Genomic DNA, 24,114 nt, shown 5'->3' with positions numbered 1-24,114 from the left:
CGCACCAACACTGCCCGTATTTTAAACTAGTCACTCAAGATTAAATTGAGCGGGTGGTAGGTCCGATTAAACGCATCTAGATTGGTAATTCTAGGCTTTACAATTTCAGGAGGATTGGTTCGATAAATCCGCGCGGTTAGTCTGCGACTGTAAATCTGTTAAATGCAACGGTAAGTACTTCCATATAATCATCCACGTTCATAATGTAGGCAAGACTGACAACTACTTGATATTACTTTCGATTAGGAATAAACAAACTATTATTATCTTAGACGAAACACAAGTTGATGTTTTAAATAAAATAAGAAAAGAATCTCGAGAAATCTTCAAACTGAAGCAAAACAAATTTATTATTTAAATTGAAATACTTTAACAACGATAGAGGCAAGAAACAAGCGAATAGCAACCCTTGACATGCAACAGAATTAACCCACTTCTGAATAAATTGTTATTATTTTGTTTCATCTTTCTTCACATTTCTATGAAACGGTATTTACGTTCTCGCATTGCACAGTGCGTACTTTTTTACAAAATTCTTAAGATAGTGAGAATTCTCATAATTGTTTAAAAGTGCTTCTCTTCACTCTTGGCATTGCAACAGTTGATCTCAGTATTTGGAACTGTTTATTATTAGGTAAAAACTTTATGGAACATTGATCGCGACTTGTGTGCGACAACCATCGAATCAATTGTCCATCGTCTTTTGTCGTCCTATTTCAGGAAAAATTTGAAATTCCCGCAACTTGGTCAAGGTGTACTTAAAAACCAAAGCCTCTCGACTTGAAAGAGAAACTCTTATTGATGGCCCCAAAAAAAAATAATACAGATACAGTTTCCATTTCAATTATATTTACCTTCCACCTCAAACAACATAGAATTAAATAAGATATCACGCATAGATTTCACGTTCATAAACGCTGCTGTTATTATTACCGATATAACACCACCTATCCCTGAAAGATCGTCATTGATAAACAAACCAAGAGAGAAGAAGAATAATTTGACTTCTCATATCTGGAATAATATTCTTGATATGTTTGCTTTCGCGAGTATCCTGTTTTGGTCTTCAGAAGGTTTGAAAAAAAGGTTTGAAATAAAAGAAAAGAAAAGAAAAAGAGTTCCAGTTGTTGCGACATCTAAAAGATGAAGACGATTCTACCACCAAAAACAAAGAACAAAAGATAAGAAAAGAAACGAGACAGACGAGTGAGAAGGGAAAAGGAGAGGAAAAAGAAGAAACAGTTACGAAAAGATTAAAATGCTCCTCAATTAAAAAATAAGAAAGACCTTCAATCGATTGAAAAGGAGGTCAATGATTCAACAAAGGAGAAAAGCTTGTTCTGTGAATTGTGCGAAGAGAAACATCAAATTGATGAAAAGATGCAATTTACTCAGTGTAAGACACAGTTTCGCATTATTTGTACGTGTTTCTAGGGAGCAGTGTTCATATATTATTCTACGTATAACGTATATAAACATATGCGTTGTAATATATTATAAGTAAATAAGTGTATGTAAATATGTAAAATAAAATGTTTTCTCAAAGTTCGTTTGCATTTGTATACTGTTTGACAACAGAATCACATACACAGGTTCGAACACTGATGCAATTCATCTCTTATCTGTTCAATTACTGGTATTGTTTGGATATTATAAAGAAATTATTAATTCAAAAATATAATCATTTTATTTGGTCGATTCTATTACGATAACGGGGAAACGGGTCCTATATTAGAAAATGTATAATTAAATAATATTTGGCTAAATTTGAATGTTTTTTTTTATTAATACGTACCTAGTTAATTTTTACTCAACTGTTCGATTACAGGAACGTTTGCCATATCAGAGATATGTACATGTATTCCTGATTGATAAATCGAATATCGATTTATTCTAAAAATAGTAATTTTTAGAATAATACTATAATTGGAATAATACACTCTAATTCTAAAAATGGAAAACTTTACGTTTTCCATGCACCACGTTCACGCAATTGCACCATATCTGCTTTTTTTCAGAGTTCTTAGGAATCTTTCAGATTTCTTAACAAGTATTCTCAAAATTGTTCAAAAGTATCCCCCTCCGCTCTTGGTACTGCAACGGTTAATTTCAGTATTTAGAACTCTTTATTATTAGGTAATAACTTTATCGAATATTGATCGCGACTCGTGTGCAACGACCATCGAGTCGTTGAGTGTCAATTGTCCGTAGTCTTTTATCGCCCTATTTTAGGAAAAATTTGAAATTCCCGCAACTTGGTCAAGGTGCACTTGAAAACCAAAGCCTCTCGGCTTGAAAGAGAAACTCTTATTGATGGCCCAAAGGAAAGCGATATAGTTTGTATATTTACATTTTGCTTATACATCAAAGTACTAACCCAAGTGTAGCTCACGAGGGGAAACCCCTCAAATATTGTTATATTTACAAATTTATATCTGGAAATAATACGAATAATTAATATACAGAAAAGAAAAGAGGAATAGTAACTAATAACAATAAAAAACGCTATTCGTTTTTTTTTTAGATAATGGTTTCAATGAAATGGTATTGTTATAGCACTAAATTTCGGTGCAGTGTTCTTCTCTAGTATTTTTCATACTTTAAGAGAAGACACCACTCTGAGATGAATAAATTTTGCGAATTTTTCTCCCAAGTAGTTACTAAATGAAAAATGTAATCTTTTTCAGAGAATATAAATATAACTTTCAGCTTCATTTTACAATTTTGCGAAAGTAAAAATACTGCAAAATGGCGAAGTTATTCGCTATTACCAGAACCTCTTCGTTTGAAGTAAAAAAATGTTATTGATTCGTAAACTAAAGACTATTCTCTAAAATGTAGCGTATGATTTTTAGAAAATTTTAATGATTGCAGAAATGGTCGAAATTTAAAGAAAATACAATTATTTTTATCCAAAAAAAAATGACTTTAAACGTTTATAAAAAATCGAATAACTGACATATTAAAAAAATCTTGCGCTACATTGTAGAATATTCTATGCAAGATATCTCTATAAAATTTGAAATAAACCGGATACGTAGTTCCAGAGATTTCGTGTTGGCCAGAATGAAAAATATAGTTTTGAGAAAACGTAAAACAAGTTTATTTATTGCTGCAACTTCGCTAAATGTTTGAATTTCGAAATATCTTTTTGACGTAACATTTTATACACTTTAAACTTTCAGAAAATAAGAAATAAAAGATTAACACGTTGACTGCAATCACTCCAATTTTCCATATTTAAGTACATCCTCGACATTTGTTCAAACCGTAGCGTAAAAAGTAGAAAAATTCGATCATTTATCAGTTATTTTAAAGTTTACAAGTATTAGGGTTCACTCCTTGTGAGACTTTTAAAGAAATGTAAATTTAGAACGCCGATTGCCAATGACCACCATTCAACGTGTTAAAGTAAACTTAAAAAAAAAAAACTTTTGAAAAAAAAGGCTTCCTTTCTAAGAAATTGCAAAGGAAACCAATATTGCTATTCACGCATCAACTTTTTACGTAAAAAAGAAATTTTAAAAAGAGAACTTCTGCGAGAATCGCTAAGTGTTATAATTGATTGAATATAAGAGAGCTGTGCCAAAATCAACCTTCGATTAGCTGATAAAAATAAATCGGTTACTATAACGACACTGTATATGGTTGTAGCAATCTGTAAAGTATTATCTCGATAAACGCCAACCCATAGCCCATTTTGTTGGGGCACTGGTAACGACCCAATAAACACGAAACCTGTCATTATAAATCCGCCAGATACAGTATTGTAACCACCAGGGAATTTTCTTAACAAAATTCATTCTGTCTACAATAACGTCAGAGGTTTAATGTAAAACGCTGAAGAAGCATTGAATGTTGATCCAAAACTCTTCAACTCGTCGAAATACGAAATTTCTTCTCCGTTGTCTATTTTTATTTTTAATAAACACTAAAAAAACTTAACTGCCACTATTCTCTACATCATTCTTTAAGAATTTTTAACATCTGAATTTTGTATTCCCCTGTACGTTTTGTGTAAAAGTGTATCAACTAATAACATTTTATTATTTCTAAGTGTTTCTCTTTTAACTAATATAGTCGAATCAGTAGATCGTCTACATATTCTCGTATGTAATTTTAATTTTAATTTAATTAAATGACAAAATTTATTCACTAACAACAGGATATAACTTACTTCATGACCACTTGTAACAAATTGCTCCGACCGATATTCTTACATGTAACACTTACTATCTCCCTAACTTCAAATCTGTTTTTCTCAAATAAATACAAAATTAAATAGTTAGAATGAATTGAAAAAATATAAAATTTACTTAGCTATAATCTACACTGTAAAATATCATACAAATTTAAAACGTACGTCACTACTCGATACAATGTAAATGTCTGTTCTGAATGGTAATATTTTACAATAAAAATTTTATTTTTTGCCTAAAAACTTGTCTCAATTTTTTCTCTCAATATAACATAATAGAATAATCATGACTAATATTTCCGTTTGAAGTTTTAACAGCACGTTTTCAAGATTCCCGACTCTATAAAAATGCTGAAAGAAAAATATCGATCTCTTTTAAGCGACAAACCAAAATGCTCACTTGGTACAAATATGTGTGGAATTTATTTAGTCTCACCAACAATATTGGTAGCATAGTACGGTTGAAAGGATCGTGAGAATTACAATCATTTATTATGAAAGAAAAAACACGGTACAGCCAAGATGTGCATGTTGCAACAACTGTTCAAGTGGATAAAAAATACTAGGTTGTAGTACAAGGTTGCTCGATAAGTTTCATCGTTCGATAAAACTTATTGAACAATCTATTAGTTAAAGATGAATAAAGGAATGGGAATTCCAATGACTACAACAGAACTCTTAAACGATAAAATTGTTATGTTCGGACACTAAAGATAAGTGTCATACTTAGAAGCATAAATCTCTATAACAATATCGTAGAAAGTCGGAAGCAACCATTATGCGAAAATGTGACCATAAAAGAGATAAAAGCCAGAGCAACAGAGACTCCAAACACCACGAAGCTTTTGAAATTATATAATAATATGTACGATCTCGAATACATAAGCAAGGCAATTGGTGAATACAATATCTACGTATAGAATGAGCTGAGACAAAGGTATGTTGGTAGTATGGAAGAATTATTAATATTGGGATTGACGTGAAAGATAGAAGAGTCATAAAAAGTCACTGTCTGTGCATTAAACCCCACATCGCGCTACTGACGAGGGCAGTATACTAAATATCCGTGTTAGGGGAAGGAATCACTTTGTTTTTATTTATTTTTCAACATAATCTCCTTTTAACTCGATACACTTGGTACAGCGAAATTCTAACTTTTTTAAGCCATCTAAAATGTAGATTTTGACGAACTCTGCAAAATAGCAAACGTGGCACTCATTTCGCCAATAGTTTTCTCATGTCCAATTTTTTCATATAGGATATTTTGTACACGTTTAATTGATACGTTTACAATGTCAACAATCGCTGTAGTCTTCAGATCCTGTGATCTGCTAACAGAATATCATGGATTTTGTTCACAATATCCTCTATAGTCACCTCAATCGAACGATCTGGATGCTCTTCATCAAAGATGGATGTTTGACCATGTTTGAATCCATTGAACCAATATCTGATGCTGATTATCGAAGATGCATGGTCCTTGCAAACAGCATGTAACTTCGCTTTAATTTCCTCACACGTCTTCCCATCCAAAAAAATTGACCAATATTGCTCTTTTTTTTTTCATGAAAAAAATTATCGTTCTATGAGACTGTTTCGCTTCCAAGAAATCCAACAGGCTAACGAACACATTCTTCAGCTTGCGCAACCATTCGTATTTGCATAAAACATTAAGAATCCACAATCCGTATCCGAGAAGCACTCGAAAAGCAAACTTCTCGTATTACATCCGTTTATCGACTGCAAGGGACTTCTTCGCATCGAAGGTAGGCCAGAAAATTCAGACTTTTACGAACAAAGACATCCAATTCTTCTGCCACACGTAGATAATTATCATGCAAGTATAAACATTATACAGGGTGAGCCGGAATTCGTGGTACAACCAAAAAAAAAAATAAGAAAAAATTTGATATAATACTTTTTTATTCGAAGCTCCATTTTCAAGAAAATCGATTACAAACTTTGTTTATCTTTACGAACAATTTAGTTATTGTCTATTCTTCTACAGATATTGTCTCCGTCCGAGATAGTATTTACAAACATTGTTCACTATGTGATTAAAGCAGTATAAAGTATTTCTATTGATAATTAACATTTTATTCCTTATTACTACTCTCTATGACAATACTACAATACAGTATACTATTGTAAGTATTGTTAAAAATGTTTTCCTTGTTGCTGCGATTTCTTGGTGATGACTTAATCAAAAAAAATTAATGAGAAGAACTGACTTATTATACAATCTGATAAATGACTTCCATCGTATATCTATGACTTTTATCGTGTTGAGCGTTACGTTGAGCGTTATGGTTGTATTTTGTCGAACGATAAAATTTATCGAGCAACCTATTAGAATTACTCAAAATTTAGCTGTGCATTTGTCATTAAACATGTATACTTCGTTCAACGAGGTAATTTTACATCTAAGCAAACCTGAATTAGTGAACATCAGAGTTGGAAAAATTGTATTCATATAATAAACAATGAATAAAGCATAAATCCCCCAAACTTACAATTTGTCCGATAATAGCGTGCTCGACTTAACACTCAATCGGTAAGAGCTACACTCTTAATTCCTGTGCCAGTTGATAGATAACAGCTGTGTCTACAATGCATCATCGAGAAATACGCAGTTTTTGTCGAATTACGTCATTGCCTGGAAGCGTCATCTAAGAACGAATCGTGAGTGTCGCGTATGCATCGCGCTTTAAAGCTGTGTTTCTTTGTAAACACCCCAAGGGACCGAAAATGTCCCAAGCAGCCACTGCTAGGTGACTACATTAGAAAATCAAAACATCGTTAAAAAAATAAATAGAGCAATATGTAAAAACTAAAACTGTTGACGATTTATCGAATCATGGCACAAAATGAAAATTTACAGAAGGATACAATAAATGGATAATGAACCTGTTGTTGAAGAATCCTTAGCTGACTTTACGTAAAGAACGGGTTAAATTGAAGGAGGAAGGTTTAAATATTTCTCTGGACAGTATTCGATTGTTGACGATTTACCGAATCATGGCACAAAATGAAAATTTACAGAAGGATACAATAAATGGATAATGAACCTGTTGTTGAAGAATCCTTAGCTGACTTTACGTAAAGAACGGGTTAAATTGAAGGAGGAAGGTTTAAATATTTCTCTGGACAGTATTCGATTGTTGACGATTTACCGAATCATGGCACAAAATGAAAATTTACAGAAGGATACAATAAATGGATAATGAACCTGTTGTTGAAGAATCCTTAGCTGACTTTACGTAAAGAACGGGTTAAATTGAAGGAGAAAGGTTTAAATATTACTCAATGTCACCTTCGTGTGCACGATGTAAAATAACGGAGCACAGTAAAGAAACTTGTCTGAAAACACGTGCAAACACGACTCGCTTGTACAAATGAAAACATTGATCGAGATTGGAGTATTATTATATTCATTGATGATTTCTTTTTGAGCATATATTATATTAGAACATAACTGATTTATCAGTACCAATCAAATTGTCCAGCGGACTGATAACATGCAGTAAAGATGCACATGCGGAGATGATTCAACGCATTATATTGTGGTAATGCGAGAGAATGAAAGGGATTGCATGTTGTGCGGAGAGAATCCGAAGTGTTTGGAATAGACGAGCGAGTAAAGAGTGAAAGAAGAGCGATTGAGATAACGCCGTACTAAGAAATTTATCATAGAAGTGAGAGAAACTAATAATTAGAATGAAAGGGCATGAATGCGTGTGAGAATATAAGGTGCGAAAGAAAAGCGTTCAGAACAATCATTGACAGTTATTGGCAATCAAGAACTTGGCGTAGTCAGCGTAGTCAGCGTAGTTGGGGTAGTTAGGGTAGTTATTAATTGTGTATTTCGTTAATATTTTGTGCCTACTTCATTCAATACACGTATATTCTAGAACTTTATTCACCCTTATTTTATAACCACCGCTAGTTACTTAAATAAAATTCCTACAATATTTATTTACACACATTTTTAATATCGACAAATTGTTGTGAATATACAAAAAGGCCCTATTATTATCCACTAGACGTGAATTTATTAAGAAAAATGAAAATTGAATAAGAGGACAATGATCCGAAACATCGAAGCAGACTTAGTATTGAATGGGAAAAAAATCTGACAATCGATTGAAGTGGACGTCGCAAATGCCTGAAATTCTCTTAGTCGTTCAAGAAAATGTTTGACTATGTACGAAACAGAAACTTTATAAAAGACAAGTATTCGCGATAAAACAATTACTACAACAAATTCGCCGAATTTGGAGATCCTTATCGAAAGAATAACATTCAAATGTTACAAAAAGATATTTCTTCACTTCTTGTATCGAACAGCGTGGAACTTGTTTATTCTAATAAGAAATAAAACGAATCGAAAACACAATTTCAATTTCGCCTGAAAATCAAAGATGTACCGATTTCAAAGTACTATTCCACTCGACGAATCGGAACGAGTAATATCGGCAGACCTTCGATAACTTCAAATCTAGCCGTTTGACAGAAAGACATTTCTCAGAGGTAATACCACCAACTGACATAAAGCAAATCCACAGAGGCAGCGTGTGGTATGTTCTTTTAACCCCTCGCATGCGGGGAGCTTCATCAGTTTTCTGTCTCAGCGCCCGGGGGCTGATTTTTGTGTAGCCAATCTAAAATTTAAATACCCTCCGGTATTCCAGAACTATCCTCAGGGCCAAACTCCTCTATACCGTACAAACTTTAACCATTTATGAAGAAATAGTCGATAGGTACCAAAACTGACCATATAACGAGTTCATATATTAACGTGTAATTCGTGTAAATTATATCTTTCCTTTCCTGTTATTAGGAACGTGACTAAATCAAGATAAAAAAAATCGATAAAAAAGTGGAACAGTTTTTCTTACCACACTTTGTTATTTTAATAAATAACGAAAGGGATAACCAGTTAATTTGTTTCAGTAATTTGAAAATATGCTGTAAATTGGTATAGAACGAAATAAAGACATGGGAAAGAGATTTTGGTCAGTATTAAACAACGGTGACTTTAACATTCTTACTAAAATGAAACATATTTTAGAGATACATTTTGACGCATAGATATCACAAACAAATTAAGAACAACAAAAATTACAATAATTCAGAAATCGTAACAGTTATTCAAATTTTACAATAGGTTCCATTGAAACAGTTAATGAGAAATTAACAAAAGTTCTCGCATTATAAGTTTCAAGGAGAGTAAAGAAATGAAAATTCTAGTTTGAATAAAATTTGCGTGAAATAAATATAAAAGATTCTTGTGCAACAACTATTGTAAAAAGCTATTTAGGTGTTATTCTTTACAAGTTCACTTTCCAATACCTCTTATAAACTATTACCGTTACATAGTATTTTTTATTCGAAATAAACACAATAATATGTTACTACATTGTGCACAATATATATAATATTTGACAAAGAAAACTATTATTTACAATGTACCTACTACAAATTTATAGTTTCATTTATTTTATAAGATTCTTTTTAATAAAAGTTCTGAAATAACTGTTTCCAAAGAACTTTTATCATAAAAACTCTGAAATATCCGTCGCACAGGAACAGTTTTTAAAGAAGCTGTTAAAGATGGAAGATAAACGTAAAAAAAAAAAGAAAACTAAAAGACAGCGTCTCAAGAACGATAATATTGGTGTTTTTGGACGTATCATTTACGATCCCACGCCCAAGATTCTTGTCTGCCATCGCTTTCGAACGTCGCATATTTACATTATTTACGTTAACGATTAGAGTAACTATACCACTACAGTCGTAATCGAGTAAAATTTCCGATCAAGAACTTCTTTACACTGGCAGACTGTCCCCTTTTACCTCCTTTGTTTCGATGTCGCAAAGGACACCAGGTATTTTCTGTAATGTGATGATATCAGCGATAAAAGGTATACCGGTAACCATCAGCCTCCACAGCGTCTATTCACCATTTTGTTAGAAAAAAGAAACAGTGTGTCTACTAATTTATGCTTTCTCCTCTTAAGAAAACAGACTGAAGTGATCTAGGAACGAACGATGAACAAAAGGGAAGAAGGTTTACCCCTCGAAGTCCGTGACTTTAATTAGAAACCTATCAAACGATCGGTTATGCCAGCACTACACAGAGACATTTGCCAAACACTGTCCAACCATTGCTCGCCACTTAGGAAATACCAAATGTGCGTAGGCAGGAAATTCTCAAACACCAAATATTTTCCAACGATTGTTGGTAAACGACTGCGCGTCGAAGCAAACGATCCAACAAATACCACCTTGGATCTACAAGTTCGTGAATTTGGATAACGTATCGCGTTCTTCGACACGTTTAAGATCCATTATTCTGGGGTCAGGGTAGTTTTGACTCGACAATTATCGTTCGTACAATTTCACTAAAACTGCAAAACGTAGGTACAGTACAACTTGTTATTAAGATCCGGTGTTCCCATTATGAAATGTATCGAATCATCCTTACGACTGTTCCTGCTTTTCGTATTGGCACGATATTCATACTTGAGCAGCCAGGAATTTAGAAATGGATTTAGAAACCAACTGAAGTCGAATTTCACAGCGATGCTGCACTTATATCGATGAAGCAGCCACCGATGCAAACTAAATACTCAGATTTCACATTCTTTCTTCGCGAGAGTGAGAGATCTTCGATGGATCGGTGAGATTCTCGCGATGAAATTGAGACCAAATACGACCGTGTTCGGGCTATTTTCAATTATACGTAATGGAAAGTTCTTCAGAAATGATTCGTACCACGTTTAATGTGTTCTTCACGCACCTTAAAAATGCAACGATAGATAAGTGTCGATAGCAAGCAGTCAGACGCTTGTACGGTCATCGTTCGATTCTTTGTAGGCAAGTTTTTTACAGAGTCTGTGAATTCTATTTTTAATACTTCGATCTTATACAAGAGAATAGATTTCTTTCATCATACGCATAAGTGTAGACGTGTTCTCTGTGGTCTCTAGATATTTCAGTTGGGTGAGTGGCTCCAAATGATTTGCCAAAGAAGCTTTTCAATTGTTCGTAGTTGAGTATGTACTTTATACTCTCTTGTTCTATTTTCTATTCGATTTATCTAGTTCTTTAGAATTAAGTATCGGTGAAGTCGGTCGTATGAATTTTTTCCTAGTGGTAATAAGTTTTTTTATAGTATTCAAGTCGAACGTTTTGTCGATCATTTTCACCACCTTTATACTCATCGTTTCTGAAAGGACAAACTATTTTTATTTTTAATTCACAATTAGTCCCAATTATCTCTTTAGTACCGATATTATGTACGTATTGATCGTTGAAAACATGAAACGACTAAGGGGAGAAATTTTCTTTAAACAATAAATTTTAGTGAATCTTAGATACATAACATGGACAGAAGTGTTTACAAGTGATTTTATGTCGTTTCTATTAATTTTTTATAAAGATATCCGGTATGCTATTTTCCATCGAAAACCATGTAAAATTTATTTAAAAGACTTCCGTGTGTATCCAATAATTTAAAAAATAGCAATAAAATATTGAAACATTGGAGGTTAGTTTCACCCTTTAAACTTGAGTTATCGTCGTTAAAAACTTTAAGTTTCGTCAGAATTGGAAGAGACACTTTGCAGGTGTGAAAGCAGTCCCAAATTATAACATAATCATTTTCCAAGCAAGTTATAGTCACTCCTCTGATTCCATAAGAAAGAAGCTTTAAGTTATTACCAATGAATTAATGAGACTTTTTGCTTGAAAATGAGTTGAAAAACGACTTTATTCGGATTGCATTAGTGTTTCGAATATTGATCAAATATGTTACTCGAATTTGAAATCAGAAGTCTTTTTCACTACTTATGGTCTTTCTATTCGAGTGAACGATAACTGTGAAGATGAAACAAAAACGCAAAGAATTGTCTGCTCGTGCTTCACATATTGATTATTGGCGGTCCCACTCTTCGAAAATTATGCGAAATACTATAGAATTTCATTATGAGGTATTAAAATCAATTCTGACAGACTTTCAATTAAAAACAATCTAAGTGAAATCGTGTTTGATCTGAATTATAACGGCAAAACATCCCCAATCCAATTTACCGCTATGGCTTTCATTACTGGATGAGATTCAATGTATTTTCATCGATACTTTGTATTCTCCAGCATCCTGACGTTGCATTGACAGTCGATACTTTGTGTTTCCTTGAGATGCTGACTTCCTACTAAACAGAGACAGCCTACTTGCCTACTTACGGTTTCTCACTTTTGAAGAATCAGGTGAACCGAACACGGGTCGAAGAGTCTGCAAACCGGAGACAGAGGCAGCATTGTGGGTTTACACTACTGCTCAAAAGTATTCAATTACATGTTAAGAGGAACAAGTTTCTGTTTTTATTTACGAAAAATACGTAGTCATGATTTCAAACCTACATATACCCTTATTTTGAATATTAACTTACAGAGAAACATTGTATATTATTTTTATTAAACTTGTAATTTCGAACTTACATGTACCCTTATTTTGAATATTAACTTACAGAGAAACATTATATATTATTTTTATTAAACTTGTAATTTCGAACTTACATCTACCCTTATTTTGAATATTAACTTACAGAGAAACATTATATATTATTTTTATTAAACTTGTAATTTCGAACTTACATGTACCCTTATTTTGAATATTAACTTACATTGAATGTTAACATATATTATTTTTATTAAACTAATAATACGTTTAAATTAGCTCAAGCTTTTCTCATCGAAATATTCATTTCTTTTCCTTAAAAGTTCTTTACAGATTTGATAATTTCTCGTTAACTATCTACCTTTACAGACCTTCAGGTCTAATTCATTTATTCGACGGTTACCTACCTCTGTTATTCCCTTTACAAGTTTTACTTACTTTGTATTGAGTTAAGTTTTAACGAACTGTGTTATTGTACATTGCCTGTAATTTCATGCCTTCATCTGATCCAATCGAGCTAGATTAAACACGAAACAGGTAATTTCCGTTTGCTCGCAATAGGTGGACCAAAAAATGATATTTTCTCATTGGAAAATTACGAGAGCACTTCTAATTTCTGTTCAGAATTCGTCTCTTTTCACCACATTTTGATCAATTATTGAATAATTAATACCCGATAACTGTAGCCTCTATCTTTCAACAGTACTAATACTTATTCGACGCTTTCATAGTGATAAAACAATTGTCAACGATGCAAACAAGCATACAATGTAACATTACCAATAGTATAATGAACAAAATGAAATTCGTTCGTATCTCAACGCCATAATTACACGAAAATCAACAGTAATACACATACGGGTGAATTAAAATGGCAAAAACTGCGTGTATAATAAAAAACGAATATGGGCAAGAAACAATTAATTATAACATACTGTGTTCTACTGTACTTTTTGTTCCATAATATAAATCTACATACAATAAGTGATTAAATACTTTTGAACGGTACTGTACTTTTCAATAGCCTGACTCGGCCAATGTTATTGATGCCGAGAACACAAGAGATACGCGAAACTATTAACTGTTTAACACCTTCGTACCTATCGTATCGTTTTTGATATAAAATGAGTGTCACTTAAAATCGTACAACACACCGCAATACTTACCATATATTTTCTTGCAAAACATTATTACTAATATGGTGATAAAGATAATTCATAAATAAATACAATATATATTGTACTAGAATAAATTCTGGGACGGAGGGACGACTTGGGCTAACCCAGACCTAACCCAGACCTAATCCAGGCCTAACCCAGACCTAACCCAGACCTAACCCAGACCTAACCCAGACCTAACCCAGACCTAACCCAGAACTAACCCAGACCTAATCCAGGCCTAACCCAGACCTAACGACTCGAGTTTGTGTGTGTGTGTGTGTGTGTGTGTGCGTGTGGGTGTGGAGAGAGAGAGAGAGAGAAGTACAGGAACGTGCAACCATACGCGGAGAGTCCTAACCAACGAAAGGGAACTGATCACTGGGACAGTGGAATTTTTGGATGATGACGATACGAAATAGACCCATCGTCTGTTTATGATTCCAGTGACCACCCTAAAAGTCAAGTGCACCCATCCTAAACCTCTCACACTTCCTTAAACAGACATGGTCTCCTGACCTAGGTCACATAGGCCCAGAATCGAGAATATAAAGGGGACTGTAGGGTTGAACGGAAGATTGTTGTACAGGGTGTCTTTTGAAAGAAGTAGCGTGTCTTTAATTGAGTGTCGTCGTTGATAGTTGTCGATAAGGGTTGTAGATTAGTGTTAAATTTAGTCACGATAGCCTTACACATTGACTCCAATAATAAATATCATTAATAATCATCTTTCCCACAATATCTTTATTCAATTTATATTCAGTTCAAATTAAAAACTTTATTCGTAATTAGAAAATAAAAGACTAAATTTCAAACATCTGCAACCGATGTGCAAAATGTTGAATGTTCGTTTCCTCATTGGGTTATTTCTATATCAGAAAACGACTTTCCGTCGGATGTAAATATATTAAATTTTGACTCGTTATTAAACGTGGCATATTTCTAGAAATCGAAATTTTCTTTGGCAAAGTCTCTTCGTTGCTTGCTTCTTCTTGTTTTGACGATTGATATGTGGTTTATTTCGAGCAACTTGTTCGCGGTATCTATCATGCTCAAGTCCTCTGCGAATAATGAAATCGCTTACGTTTGGTACGAAACAAAAGCTTCTGTATGGATGTCCTCCAAGTATTATACAATAGTAGAAACATTTTGCACAACACGTCAAACCATCTTTGAGTGATCTAATCCTATTGTTATTGAACCAACATGTTTCGCGTCTTTCATCATTTCGTATCGTTAAAAGCGATTAATTGTTGTCACGAGAATAGCATTAATATGCTGACTTTCCTACCATAACGGATACATTGCCTCTAACCGTTAGATGTTTTATTCTTCGGTGCGCTCCAAATACATTATAGTCAAATTATTGCCGATTTAAAAAAATAGCAACAATTAAAATTGAAAAATATCGATTTGTCCTCCTTTTGTATAAAATCGATTGTTCAATTAAAGTGTTCACTTTGTTTTTAATTTGAAGAGATTTTATTTATTTTTTTTTCAATTCTCGCAATCACTGCATCCTTACTAAACAGAATGCTTTTTGATTTGTCTATTTTAGATTCGTAGAACAATCGTGTCAACATGCCAGGCATATTTTTTAAAATATTTTATGGGCAAAATTGGAAATACTAATCGAAAAATAGCAAGATCAATGGTTGGTAAAACAATTCTTTATTCGAGAAAATTCCGGACGAATAATAACGATGAATAATTATGCCTTCGGCAAAGGGGAATGTAAATTTCCTTTATTGCAGCGCACCAATAGACACGAAAGCATCGAAGAGCTTTTCTGTGTTCACCGCAAAGTTTGATTATTCGGCTTTTAACAAAACCTGCTCTGAATTAAAAGAAATTCGTGATAAAATTGCCGAAAATCATGAATAATTGATTCTTCAAAAGTATCAAAGGTAGAACCCTCGAAATGAAATTTCTAAACTATTAAATTACAGATAGAAAGACCTCTTCTACAAAACAAGCAAAAGACTGACGTAAAATTCAATAGAAATGGCGAAAAGAGAAAATGCTATCAAAATACAAATGGATTTTAACAAACTGATCCCTGAAGTGGGAACACTTTCACAGGAAGATTTTCAAGAACAAGAACAAAATTCAAAGATCAAAATTGCCGAGGAATACTTAATCATGATACCAACTTGAAATATATTTGAAATCTTAAAGAAGAATCCACCCACTCCTCTTTTCATTTAGAAACAAATCAAATTGTGTGAAATGGACATTGAAAATGGAATAAATAAGATGAACCAAACTTGAAACAATTACAAAGCAAAAAGGGAAAAAATTAACGCAGAAGAACAAATTCAAAACATCCCCATCAACAATAGAGCACATCGTGAACGAGAAATTGATGAGACTGTCGCCGATTAATATGATAAACCGCCCGCAAAAAGTAAGAATAAGATTAATAAAAACATTCGATAATAGTATAAATTTCTTCGTAAGAATAATTAATAATGACAAACACGTATTGCGGTACAAAAGCATACTACATGCAGGATCCTGAAAGAAAAGAAAATCCAATATTTTACATATAATCTAAAAAACTTTAACATTTTTATTAAATAACTTAGATAACGACTTCGATACTGGAGAAGTTTTAGGCGAATTGAAAAATAAAAATATTGGAGGCCTAAAGTGAAATATACGTAATTTCACATGAGAGGAAGAAAAAATTTATTTCTCGTAAATTAAAGTTATAATCAACAGCGAAAAGAAATCTTTTCTTTCTGGGGAAACATTGTTATCTTTGTACAAAACGTTGTTCATATTTTTGAAGAAGTGGAACCCATCGTATTTTATAGAATACAAAAGAATACATATTTTTGTATAAGAATAATATAAATGGAAAGCTTATCATACGTTTTCATTTACATAAATAACGATGTAAATGTTCTCCATGTACTTCTCTATTAAATTTGGAACATAAAGTTCTTGATTTAGATCTTCTTACTTTCATGCTACACAACACACAGTTCCTCTCTTTTCTGTCAGGTAATTTAAAAATACGTCTTGTTGTGGAACTTGATTTAATAGTTGAAGGTTTGAAATTTTTCACGTTGATCCAATTTTAACCGAACTTCTCAATTGTCTTTATAGTAAATTCATATTTGGTTAATTTTTTGTTATATAAGTTTTCTCTGTACAAAATATAACAACCTAGGAGCATTCATGAAATGATGCCGAATGATGTTAAAAGTAACTTTTTTCAAAAATTTCAGACTCTTGCGTTTATCTAGATAAGTAATTCGAAACAGATTGGAAGAACCGCTATTGTAATAAAAAACGATATTAAGTACAAAATAAGGCAAATCGATACAAAGAAGCTAAAACTCGATGTTCAAATTAACGATAATTGAAATTAAAGTACCAAACAACAAAAGGTTTTTTTTCATAGCGATTTATGCAACGAGCAACTGTTAAAAAGAGATCGCATAGGAGCTCAATCTAAATTTAAACAGCACAAATAACTATTAGCAAACAATGAATATTCCGCAAAATACAAGTATTGGAAAAATCTTAACAATAAAAGAGATTCCCTCCTTTCTTCGTAGTACACACTAAACCAAATTACTTACACAACAAAATTATACAAGAAAGCTACACTATCATATTCAAGAAGCAATGCTTAGATAGTATTATACTTAGCAGATAACAGAATTAATTTTCATAATTTCACAAACGTTAAGGTAAAGAACTTAAATTTTGCCTTCGTGACTACTTTCGTTCTTTGATCAAACTTAATTGTTAAGTACTGCAGCCTATTAATGGCAGTGAAATATATAATAGAAACGTCGCTAGTGAGCTAACAAGAAAAATTTTTCAAAATCTTCTATAGCGTTTGTTACTTCACAAGCAATGCATTATATTGTTTCTCAACATTTGAAGTCGTATTTCGGCATCAAAAATTGTACCACTCATTTCTGTTAGTGTATTGTATAATATATTCTTCTATGTTCATACTTCAAAGTAGAAATCACCTTCTATTGCTTATTGCTCGAGCAAAATAAAAATATCCAACATCTCTAATAGCTAGTTGGAATTTTACAATCCAACATCTTTGCTTTAAATGTTATTGCCAAACATGGAAAACCGTTCAGTGATGTGGAATATATAAAAGAAAAATTATTAAAATTCGGTCCAATTGTCTGAAGATTTTAAAAACAAAAAAAAATATTATGCAAAGAATAGAAGATATGTCTTTAGTTAGAAATACAATAAAAGACAGAAACTTCGAAATGACTAGATATTTAAAACAACGGAAAAAACTTTTCTGACTTAATTTCTCTTTGTCTCGACGAGAATATTAACATAACTGGTTTAGCTCGTTTGGAAATTTTTACTCGTTATTGCGTTGAGAATAATATGAAAGAATTAATCAGTTTAACATCATTAGTAACAACAATAAAAGGAATAGATGTTTGCAATGCAATTGTAAATGCACGTACTGAGAGAGAAATAGATCTTTCCAAAATTGTGTCACTAACTACTCACGGTGCTTGCAGTAGAACTAGAGAACAAAATGGTGTTATCAAGCTATTTATCGAACACATTGAATATTTGATTCTATAGTTTCATTGTATTGTACATCGGCAGGTTTCGATAGAAGCTCTAACTTCTGAGATATACATGGATAATGCAGAAAAATTAATTAATGAGAAATCAGAGAAAATTCGTGCAGCACCTCTTTCCTCGATAAACGATCAATTCAATGTCACACTAAAAAGACATTTAGAATCCATTAAAGCCATCAGTAGAAATGCCACCCAAGTCGTCGAAATGAGCAAATCAATTAATGGAAACTAAAGCAGTGAATTGGCCAAATTTAACTTCGAAAATCATTATGACTGAGTCAAAAAATTCTGTGTAAATGGTGAAAATCGATAAACAAAAAAATGCTGTGGAAGTAAACAAATTTTAACGAGCCAATCCTTGAAATGCAAATGCTCTCATAGAATGATCTACTTATAACAATGAAAGAATTAAATGGAACAAGAACGCAACGTAAAAATAAAAATGATAGAATTAATCAAATTGCGAAAAACAGTCATGAAAACCGAATTGTACAAGAAAATCGAATGCAAACTAATGGCCAAGCCAGGAAGGATGAAATCATCGTAATAGCAGCAGTAATGATAGCGAATTCGACATAGGACCAGGCCATAAAGAAGAAAGAATTAAAAACAATTTCTACTAGTAGCGGACTAAACCGTAAACGAAAAACAGCAATTAGTCCGCCGCCGATCAACATTATAAATCTCCTCCAAAAAGAAACAGTAGAATTAATGAAAAAATCAGGTAATAGTACAAATGTCTACGTAAAAAGAAATTAACAATACTAAATACCTATTACAATGCGAAAACATACAAGATTTTAAAATAGTATGTAGAACACTAAGAGAAAATATGATATAATAAATATTTTACATATACTCCAAAAAATATGTGAACTGTAACATTCTATTAAAAAATTACTTAGATGACGACTTTGACGTTGAAGATGCATTAGCCAAGCTGAAAAACAACAATATCGAGAGCTTAAACTTCTAACGTGTTAACGAATTTAAAACTAAACGATCTACTATGGAAAATAAACTTAAGATGCGATAAACGTTCGTTACAAAAAAAGGATGTAATCAATATCTCAACCTGTCATACGAAAGACCGAGATTCGATTCCCAGACAGGGAGTGATTATTATTATTCATTATTTACTGTACTCCCCGTGTATTCGTATTGTACTTATTCTGGCGCAATAGACGGTCGTTACAAAAAGAAGTGATCAATTCTCTCCAGGGAGATTTATATTTTTTAATTCCTTTTTCATCAATGATAATTATTATTCATATATATTTGTTGTCTCCATTTCCCTTATTTCTTCTTCTACAAGATCGAAATAGTATAATTTTATAGCCTTTTTATACCAGTTCTGTGAACCAGAGTTCTATAGACCAGTTCTTTTACTGTATTATGTTGTATTACCGCAAACAATTCAGTTTTTTGTATACATTACGAGTTAAACTACGCGTACGAACTTTTTTATTCGAGATCTAAATGACTAGAAAAACACGTTCTTAACTGTGAACAATGTAATTTTAAACTATTATTGTTTGTAAAAGATATGTAAATAAATATTAATTTATATTATAATTTAGTTTTTGATTAAAGCCTTGACGGAGTTTAAATTGACTATAAACTAATAATGTACATAATTTCCAGCATGAATCAAAGTAAGTAAAACCGTAATATAAAAGAATTATTTGTTCCTTACACAAGCCATAATATGTAAATGTTATATAATTACTTGTTCTATATTTGTATTAAATTACTTATTATGAATGGAAATGAAATTTATTTAAATATCATCATATTTTCCCGATGCGAATCGATTTGACCTAAATTGTTCCAGTGTAGCAATTATTTCAACGGTGCACGAAGTTTAAGATGACGCTAAAGTTCATAGGGCACGGATGATACAATGTTTATGAGTATGGCTGTTGCAGAATTTACATAACACACTGTTTGCGGATATGAAGAAAGTAAAAGTATTTATTGTACTATGCAGAGATCGTAAGTTGCAAACGAGTCAGATTAGTCGTTCCACTTCGAATTAAACGCATTTTCGTTATTGGTTAAGGTGATCACATACATAAGTATATCGCGTGACAAATATCGTAAAGGAAAAGCATCGAAACAGCGTGAGATGAAACGATAACGAGTAACGATTGGGAACGCATTGACGTGGACATATAGTAGACCAAGAATATTAGTTCGTAATATGTATAATCCCGATAAACATAATAAGATTTATTGCCAAAAACAAGTACTACTTTCCTATCGTATTGCAGTAATAATCGGTACAATTCTTTGGAACCTGTGGAATAATGGCTTAATATTTTAAATATATACTAAAATTATCCAAATTTTGATCACTTTTTAACATCCTTCTTTAAAGTGTGTTATATTTTTCTTCAGATCACGAAGAATTTTATTATGCAATAAAATCCTCGTATTCGCGATTTTGTATATTTTTTGCAAATACAGAGATCCTACCCCTGTGCAATGTAATTACTGAGCACCTAAGTAAATGTGAGGATGTTTGATGGAGATTGGGTGAAGCAAGGAGACGAAATATCGAATACGATCAGCACGTGATCAAATCAGGGCCGACTTTACATACTCGGAACCCAATGATTAAGTAAGACATTTTTATTTTTTCGTAACTTAAATTATTTGATTTACAATCAAACGACTTGTACAATCAAAGGCACACATAATACAAAAAATTAATATGTTTTCGAACAATCACTTTTTAAAGAAATATAAAATAAATGTAGGACAATCACGGAATAAATGAAATAAGTTAAACGAAATAATTTTTTTTTTTCTTAAAAGTTTATTTTGTATCACTGTTCAAACTACTACTACAACTACTATGACCACCACCACCACTAAACGAATAATATTGGTTTCCTTTAAAAAAAAGATCGAATCGTTTGAATAAATCGAGCAACTTAAGGTAAATGAAACGATTCGAATAGAACCAAGTGACTCGAAAGAAGACACGCAGTATAAATTCCGAACGTTCTTTCAAAGCGTTCAAAGAGCCCTCTACAACTGAGTAAGACTCGTGCCTGGAGCTGAAGAAAATAGACCAATAACTGCAGACCATTTAACTGACATTAACGTAAACATTGTCGTTAATGCAACTCTCTGTCGTTCAATTGATAAGGACTTTGCTACGTACGATCTTTGTATAGCACATTATATTACATCGGTTCTAGTACCGATTCTGTATCGGTTACTCCTGTTCATTATCGAATAAAACAGTTGTATATATTTGGCGAGTATGTGACACTTATGTGGTGTATCAAGGGAATAGAAGGAGCACGTGCTTCTCGGCACTTCATTATGGATATGCAGGTGCCCTTAAAAGTATCAATATTAAATTAACCACTTTTACCCTTTACCGTTCATATTGTTCGTGTAAAATATTCATATGTATGCAAATGGACGAAAAGCGTCGTATTTCATTTTTGCCTCAAGCGTCAAAGTGTGTGTGTGGAGAGGGCATACCTACATATACGATACATGTGTCTTATGTAGATTACGTACGACATGTGTGATGCGTTTACTACAAAGGTTTTCTTTTTTTTTCCTTCGAAAACATTTAACAGTAATCGAAAGTGTATCTACTTTTATAATAATCATTTATTTTAATTTTTTTAGGCATGTGTGTTGCACAATGGTCTTATGCATTTACAAGTTTTCTTTTTAATGTAATGTAACTGATTTGTGTAAAACTTGTAACATGTTGACAATGTTTCTTGTTATGTATTTTGTATAGACCTGTTTGATTAAGTTTACCGTTTCGTCCATATTGATCGGATAACACTTCTCGATGCAAACGAATTTGTTACACAACTGAATATTTTTCGGAAAACAATTTGTTCGACGTTACAAAATATTTCCCAGGTTGACATCAATTTTGCAACGTATCAAACACATTTAAGCTTATTTATACAAACAGGGGCTTGCAGGTGTTCATGAATTAGAATGTGTAATCGAATGCAACTATATCTATCGACTAATTCTTCACTGACTTTGTCACATAGGGATAAAAAGTCCACGGAAATCCAGGTTACAAATATAAAATAACACATTCTTAGTCAGTATTCTGTTTGCAAAAGAGATATCGTATATTTGACTATGATTTGGCTTCTGACACATCGTTATTGAAGTTGTAAATGAGATTTGTATCCACAACCCCGTACGTATGAAATGTCGCTTCTATCATTTACGTCACGGCTATTTCGATGAAAGAAATTGCCAAAGATTGAAATTGAAATTGTCAAAGATTGCTATTTATCGTACATGACTTTAATTATTACTTATATTTTTTCAATTATCGAGGTTATCTATCCTCCTTCAAAAGTAGATTAACATCAAAAGTTGATAATTCTAGTTCTTTCCTTGTCAATGTCGCCATAGTTATCGAATCGTAATCACATCATTTCCTTGAACATCTTTCGTACAATTCGTATCAAAGTATTGTCATATAACACACATAAAACATACAACATGAAACTCACATTCATCGAATACACGTAAATAGTGTAAACATATCAAACATATTTAACAATTTCAATCTAAAAAATTAATAGTGGAACAGATGCAAAAATCAGTCTAGAACCGAAACCGAAACCGGAACTGATATATTTCAGAACCTTTTCTACACCTAACAATTATAAGATTAATTCTGCTGTTTAGAACTATTTCACCAACAAGCTTTATATAACAGTTTGAAACAAATATTTCTAAAAGAGCATAAATCGCTACTATAGAATAAAGAACTACACACTTAAGAAAGTATTAACCGCTTAAAATAAATCGCCTAAAAAAAGTTTGTTTGCACTTTCGTGAAGTTGGTAGTTTTGAAAATACGCTTCTAACACTGTTTGTAGAAATATCGCAAAATAATAGAAATACATTATTATTATTTCCTTAAACAAAACTAAATCTGACATTATGATAGGCAATCGAAGAAACACACGTGATTATTGCATAGTAGCAACATTGCGAGCTGAAAACTTCAAACGCGTTCTTCTCAAAATTATTTTCTCACTGCATTGAAAGAAATATCTCACAAACCACTATTTTAATAAATTTGAAATTTAACATGCCCATTTAGCAAAAGTTTCTTAATTACTGGAACCTTGGAAATGTTAGTTAACACCGTAACATTTTCCGATATTGAAAAAAGAAAACAAGTTTAATTTGTAGATGCAGAATAAAATTTTGTTTAAAGAATTACTATTTCAATCGTTTTCAATATTTTCTTTACATTTAAGGCTCCAGTAATAAAGTAACTCCTATAATTCAGTAACTTTATTTTCTTTTATATTTACGGCAGTTCACACACAATGAAACCGTGTCAACGCGACGAGGTGTGTGTGTGTGTGTGTGTGTGTGTTTAAATGTCACGTAATAACTTATTCGTATACAAATATGATTGCAAATTTTTCACTTGTATATATTCATATTTTTCCTTTAAAAACGAAAAATTCTTGAAATTTCTGAAATTTTTAACCTTCCGAACCAGAATGCCCTCTCACACGACCGATACATGATCGAGGTTGCCTTACAGGAAGTTTGCCCGCAGATTTAATTTACTGCCTTTCCATAAAAAGACGCTCGAATCCGTCCATAAAGCTCCGATAATCCTTCACGCGTATAAGCGAATCGTTTTAAAGAGTTCCTTTTCCAAACCCATGTTATCCATTG

At 32.4% G+C, this 24,114-nt stretch overlaps 1 protein-coding gene and 1 long non-coding RNA gene across 18 annotated transcripts in view; one reads left to right on the top strand and one right to left on the bottom strand.

Annotated features, from left to right (window-relative positions):
* Tomosyn (syntaxin-binding protein tomosyn) overlaps window positions 1–24,114 on the bottom strand; it is a 170,650-nt gene that overhangs the window by 123,072 nt on the left and 23,464 nt on the right. The gene's annotated exons all lie outside the window — the stretch shown is intronic.
* On the top strand, window positions 15,806–19,705 carry LOC143144757 (uncharacterized). Its single transcript, XR_012991508.1, has 3 exons — window positions 15,806–16,223; window positions 18,428–19,129; window positions 19,311–19,705. It is a non-coding gene; the product is annotated as an uncharacterized LOC143144757 (long non-coding RNA).

Source organism: Ptiloglossa arizonensis, chromosome 3, assembly GCF_051014685.1.
Source record: "Ptiloglossa arizonensis isolate GNS036 chromosome 3, iyPtiAriz1_principal, whole genome shotgun sequence".
Taxonomy (NCBI): Eukaryota; Metazoa; Arthropoda; class Insecta; order Hymenoptera; family Colletidae; genus Ptiloglossa; species Ptiloglossa arizonensis.
Note: the sequence above shows the minus strand (reverse complement) of the source record. Positions and strands in the feature narration are given on the sequence as shown.